Below are 6,175 nucleotides of genomic sequence, written 5' to 3'. Positions count from 1 at the left end.
CAAATGTATCTTTAAGTATGCAAATTTTATGATTGGTACTATAAATTTTTATATGTTTACATTATATATTACATTTTGTACGGTTTCCGTAAAAAAATATTTCAGGAAGCAAAAGTAGTTTAAAAAAAAGAGTTAAAAAATCAAACTCATAACTGATATATTTTACTACTTCTCAGAGTAGCACTATCATAATTTTTAGATAAAAAATAATAAAAAGTTGATATAGGATTAAAAATACAATGGAGTGTTAGGGCCATTACTTTTAAAACATTTTTTTTTTAATTTATGACTTTAAAGTCATAAATTTAAGAGAAAAAAGTCATAACCGTTAAATTACAAGAATAAAGTCGTTCTGTCTATTTATGACTTTTAAAGTGAGAGGCTAAATTTCTGACTTTTTTTCTTGCAAATCTACGTGTTTTAAAGTAGTAAATTTATTACTTTAAATCTCATAATATTAATTTATTTGTTTTCTTTGGTGGGCCGTAACACTGTGTTTTACAAAAAAAAAATGAATTTCCACCTTAAATAAAGACTAATAAATCAAAACATTTTGAAATTAAAAAAGGATCAATTTAGAAAAAACCTTCAACACAAACAATAATAATAAAATCAAAATCAAAAAGTCTTGAATTTAAAGTGCAAAAATGACCTTCTGACCAAATGTTCTGTAGCCTGAAAACAAAAACGGGATGATTTCTGTGGACTCAGCCAGAAAATCTAAGTTTTGGAAACTTCTCTAAATCTCAATAAAATAGTTTTAATTAAACACATAAATAATGGCATTTTAATATTTACCATCTAAAAAAGTATTAGCAGCTAATGAAGCAAAAAAGAACTGGGGCAATTATAAGAATTGTGCTGTGTTTTAATTAATTTCAGGGCAATAGTAAGACTTAAACTGCATTTGAATGATGTTTTGATCAACTTTTACAAGGGATCAGATTTTGGAGGCTGAATATATCAAACTCTGAACAGTGTTTCATGTTTTGCACTCAATTTGTTGCCAAGAAAGGTTTCACAGGTGCACCGAAGAACCCAGATGGAACAGAAGAGAAACACAGAAATCAGTGTTAGCAGCAGCATATCTTAAAGCCAACAGTTTTGAGGGGCAACAGGTTAAATATGCTCTTAACTTCTTTGATCTATTTTAATACCATTCTCTGTGGTCTTTTAATTATATTTAAGCTGTTTTAGTCAATATTTTAAATAGTTTTCTAGGACATAGTTTCTGCAGAGTGGCAGTAGTTTATTAGAAATTTACCTCTGCATTGTGGATGGTTGGAAGGAGCAACCCCGCCCCCTTTCCCTTTACTGAGAGTTCTCTGTTTATGTAATTTACAACAATTTGAACAAAGAAATACTCAGAAATGCCAATTTAAGTTTAATTTTATTTAATATAAGTCCTACATCATCATTTTAATCAGAGTTGGATTTGTTAAAGCAGAGAATTCTGCTCTGAATTATAAACAAATATGTCATCTTCACAACAGACAGCATAAAAACATCACATGAAGTCCCTTTAAAATCAACAAGCCCATTAACTGTGATGAATTTGTATGTTCTGCAGCTTTTTTCTTTTGTTAAAGCCGAGACAGAGAAGATCAGAATCTTGCAGAAATGCTGTGCAGGTTGAGTAGAATGAGTGTGGGGGCTGCACTCCACTCTGAGGTTGTGAAGACGTCCCACTTTGCTGAAAATTGCTCCAAGCTGTTTATCATGACTCACAGTTCTTTCAGTCCTGGGAAACTCATGCAGCCTTTGGAAACGTCCTCCCTTATAAGGGTAAATGGTCTGTATTTAAAATATTCATTTTTAATTCTTGTCAACAGCTTTAGGGCCTTCGCTGCTCTTCAGTTTATGCTTTTTCTTTTATTCTCAGTTTGAGTTTATTGGTTTATTCAAGAAGATGCTAAATGAGTAATAGTGTAATAATAATGGGCTGCCTGTTAGATTTTTATTACTTTACGGAGATCTAAACTGACTTTATTGAAAGACACTTAATAAAATTGTTCTTCTCAACAAGACAATCAAAATCTTATTAGTGTCCAGTTTTCTATCAGATTGTACCTCATTAAAAAAACAAATTAGACTCTTCTTGAAAATAAACATAAAATACAGTATTTTTTTTTACTGAAATGGGCAAAGAAATTGTGGGATGTTAAGACTTGAAAGCTCCTCACCATACATGGAGGGTTCCATCCCAAATCCAGTATACTAGCTGCAAGGAAGGAGGCCGAGGACAAGTGAGCGTGGAAGCCACTATCCTGGATGAAACATCCAAGATGGATGAATATGTCAAGCTCAAGGCCCCAACTGACAGTGTTCTCAGTGAATGTCTCAGACAATGGAGAGCAGAGTATGAGATGCTGGAGGACAGAACCTCATGGGAGGACAAGCCCCTGCATGGAATGTACCACCGGACAATAACTGAAGTGGCTGATATCAAGAAGTCCTACCAATGGCTGGAGAGGGCTGGCCTGCAGGACAGCACAGAAGCTCTGATCCTGGCAGCACAGGAACAACCCCTTAGCACCAGAGCGATAGAGGCTCAGATCTACCACACCAGACAAGACCCAAGGTGTAGACTGTTCAAAAAGGCACCGGAAACAATCCACCACATAACTGCAGGGTGTAAGATACTGGCCGGAAAAGCAAACATGGAGCGCCACAACCAAGTAGCTGGAATAATATCCAGAAACATGTACAGAATATGGACTGGAAACCCCAAAGTCAAAATGGGAAACACCTCAGAAAGAGGTAGAGAATGAGAGAGCAAAGATCCTCTGGGACTTCTAAATACAGACGGACAGGATGGTAATGGAGAACCAACCAGACATTATAGTGGTGGATAAAGAACAGAGGAAAGCAGCTGTGTTGGATGTGGCAGTACCAACGATGGTAACATCAAGAAGGAACATGAGAAACTGGAGAAAAACCAGAGAGGAACTGGAGAAAGCTTGGAAGGTGAAAGTGATGCCCATGGTAATTGGAGTACTCGGGGCTGAAACCTCCAAACTGGAGGAGTGGCTATATTCCTGGAAAGACCTCAGACATCTCAGTCCAGAAAAGCGCAGCACTAGGTAGAGCTAAGATACTGCGAAGGATCCTAAAGCTCCCAGGCCTCTGGTAGAGGTCCTGAGCTAAGAGGAGAAATCAACCGCGGAGGGTGAGAGGGGCGTTTTTTTTAAATATATATATATATAAGTATATACTGTATGACATCAAGCTATATGTGTGTGTGTGTGTATGCATGGTTTTGGTGTTTTTAGCATGTTAAATTTGCATTTCTGAGTATTTCCTTACTCAAATCATTGTGAATGAATGAATGAATGAATGAATGAATGAATGAATGAATGACTGAATTGGTTTATTTCAAGCAATCAGGTCATAATACATACATAGCATATCACTTAATAAATCACAAGTAGATCACTTGAAAGGGAGTGGAAGGAAGCGAACTTATATAATCCCACCCCGACTCGACCATACCATTTTCTCTACATGAACTCCGGTTCAGGACTTAGTATCAAATATTTATAGATTCAGGCTATTAAGGATCATTAATATCATTAATGTAATCAAGTTTCAAAGCATCTACGACAAACCCGGAACCAGAATCTCTTCTGATCAGGAGCAGATGAAAACACTTAGTTTGAAAAAGACTGTATTTGTAATGAACAAATTACTATGGGCAGGGCCCACAGTCCAGATGACCCTACTTTTACTGTAAACATGCCTTGAATAGCACAAGGGTTACATGCGCAGTAAAAACCAGAAACACACACTCAATTAGACAAATAGAGAAACAAATTTGACTTATTTTATCATCTTAGATGATGGCAACTAAACTGACACACTGATAACAACCTTATTAGTTAGAAGTGGTTGAGCTGATTCAACAGACTGGCCGTCAATGCAACTGGAATAAAACTCCATATTGGAAACAGAAAGTACTCATTTTAATTCACACGCTCAAGACAATATATAGTGATTCTTGATAAGGAAGTCAGATAACGACGCTGTTTCATATTCACACCATCACACTCAGTCATTCTTGTTTTTTCTGCCTGAGAATGTGAGCTTCGTTTCATTACCGGAAGATGGGGATGTTAATAGAAACTGGCTCCAGGCGAGCACTGATTGATCGCACTTTCCTTACCGCCTTCGTGGTTAATATGTCACAGATAATATACACTCAAGACTGCACACTTGAAGACAAAGGTGCCGAAACACAAACACATGCTGAAAAATGATCTACGATCTGCTGAAGACATTTAATCAGAAGTTAAATTGGTCCGTCTTGGTGTTTTTCTGGTTGGAATAAAGCTTCCATTTGTTTCCACTTTTAGGATCCAGACATCGGGACGATGCAGCAGACCAAAGGGAGCGTTTAAGCACCAGATAACAAGTGCTCAGCTGCTTCCTTTCTGCTCTGCATTTAAAAAAAGTGTTTGTTCCACGCTGAAGCCTGATCACGGTGCTCTGTGTTTTTAAATAAATGCACGTTTGCTTCTTCTTTTTTTTTCAAAGTGGTATGCTTGTGCAACTGCAAAGACAAGCGTGGAGGTGTGGTTGAAGCGCGGCGGTGGCTTGACATATTCTCCTCTGTGATCACAGTCAGACAGGATGTAAGGTGCAGGCTGTGTAAGATGAGGTGTTTGTATGCCTTAAATAAACACGTTTGCAGGTGACAGAATGTGGATGAAAGTTTAAGCGAAAGGCAGTGCATTTATTACCCAGCTTAAGTGTTTCAAAGTTGATAGTTGACATTTTTGTTTGTGATTTTTATTGTTCCAAAAAGGATATCATAACATGTTTTTACAACCACAAAATAGCCTGATGATATTCTAAATCATTTTATATTCAAATTTTATGCATAAACATTCATTTTTGTTATAAAGCCTTCATTAATAAAAGTATTTTTGAGCATTGTCTATCTAAAAATGTTAATATTGTTAAATCCTGACTATTGCCCCCAAACAACAATCTTAGACCCACTACTTTTTAATCATATGCTGCCACTTATGGACATCATTAGAAGGCATTTTTATTCACAGCTACGCTGATGATACACAACTTTACATCACTGTGTCTCCTGATGACGAAGAGTCAAGAACTTCTTACAGCTCAACCAGGAACAAACAGAGGTTTTAGCTATTGGTTCTAAAGACAAGAGAGAGATCTTATTATCAAAACAAAAATATAAAACTTCTCAGTGTGTGAGAAACCTGGGTATTGTATTGTATGTGTTTTATATATATTTTTAAATTTGGAAAATGTTTTTATGTGAGGCACTTTGATCTACTTTTGTTGGAAAAATGCTCGACAAATAAAGTTTGATTTTATCAATTGAAAAAAAAATGAATCAAATTATGAGAGTAATGGCAGTTTTGGTTAAAACCACAGGTGCAAACAAGATTATCTTGATATAAAGCAAATTGTTGGTTTCTGGTGAACTTTGTCAGTTTATCTCCCTGTTGTGCTTTCTACAGGTGATGCAAACAAAAAGACAAATATCTAGATTGTATTTACAACTAACTTTGTGACTTTCGCCTCAAAGTTAGTTAAATCTTTTACATATTGATTTGTGCACCATACTTTGAATTATGGGAGAAGAAAAAATACACTCCCCTGTATTTAAACATGAAGCTGCAGCACTGGTCCATGTATGTATTGTATGTAGTGTGTTGTCAATTTCATTTCTATGTGTTGTTCTTCAGAACAAATGTGATGCTTAGTTATTGTTTCCTCAGATATGGTTTTAGAACTCGTTTAAACAGATGTTTCATTGACAGTGTATCAATTCCACATGTTTTGCTTTGATTTTCTTTTTTTTCCTCTCTGACTTTTAGATCAAAAGCAGCTGAAGCTTTAATGTGCGGTGGCCCTGACTTGGAAATTACACCAACTAATCCCTAAATGCAAAAACATGTTAAAGATCACAAGGACAATTAAAAAGCAAAAATAAGCACAAAAAAAGAGATGATTGATTAGATGTTGACTTTTCAAGAAGAGATAAAGCAGAAGGTTGCTTTGGCCAAACTGTCTGAAAGAGTTGATCGAGCAATCGATTGCAGAACTTTTGCAATGGCTGTGGCCAGAAGCTTAAAGAAATGTCTTCTTTTGGAAATATTCTTAGAAAATTGCAACTTTTTCATATCATTTTAGGAGT

At 35.9% G+C, this 6,175-nt stretch overlaps 1 long non-coding RNA gene across 1 annotated transcript in view; it reads right to left on the bottom strand.

Annotated features, from left to right (window-relative positions):
- The window catches only part of LOC118599345, a 67,112-nt gene that overhangs the window by 37,220 nt on the left and 23,717 nt on the right, over positions 1-6,175 (bottom strand). The gene's annotated exons all lie outside the window — the stretch shown is intronic.

This window comes from Oryzias melastigma, linkage group LG11 (assembly GCF_002922805.2).
Source record: "Oryzias melastigma strain HK-1 linkage group LG11, ASM292280v2, whole genome shotgun sequence".
Lineage (NCBI taxonomy): Eukaryota > Metazoa > Chordata > Actinopteri > Beloniformes > Adrianichthyidae > Oryzias > Oryzias melastigma.
This window is presented reverse-complemented; position numbering and strand designations above follow the sequence as displayed.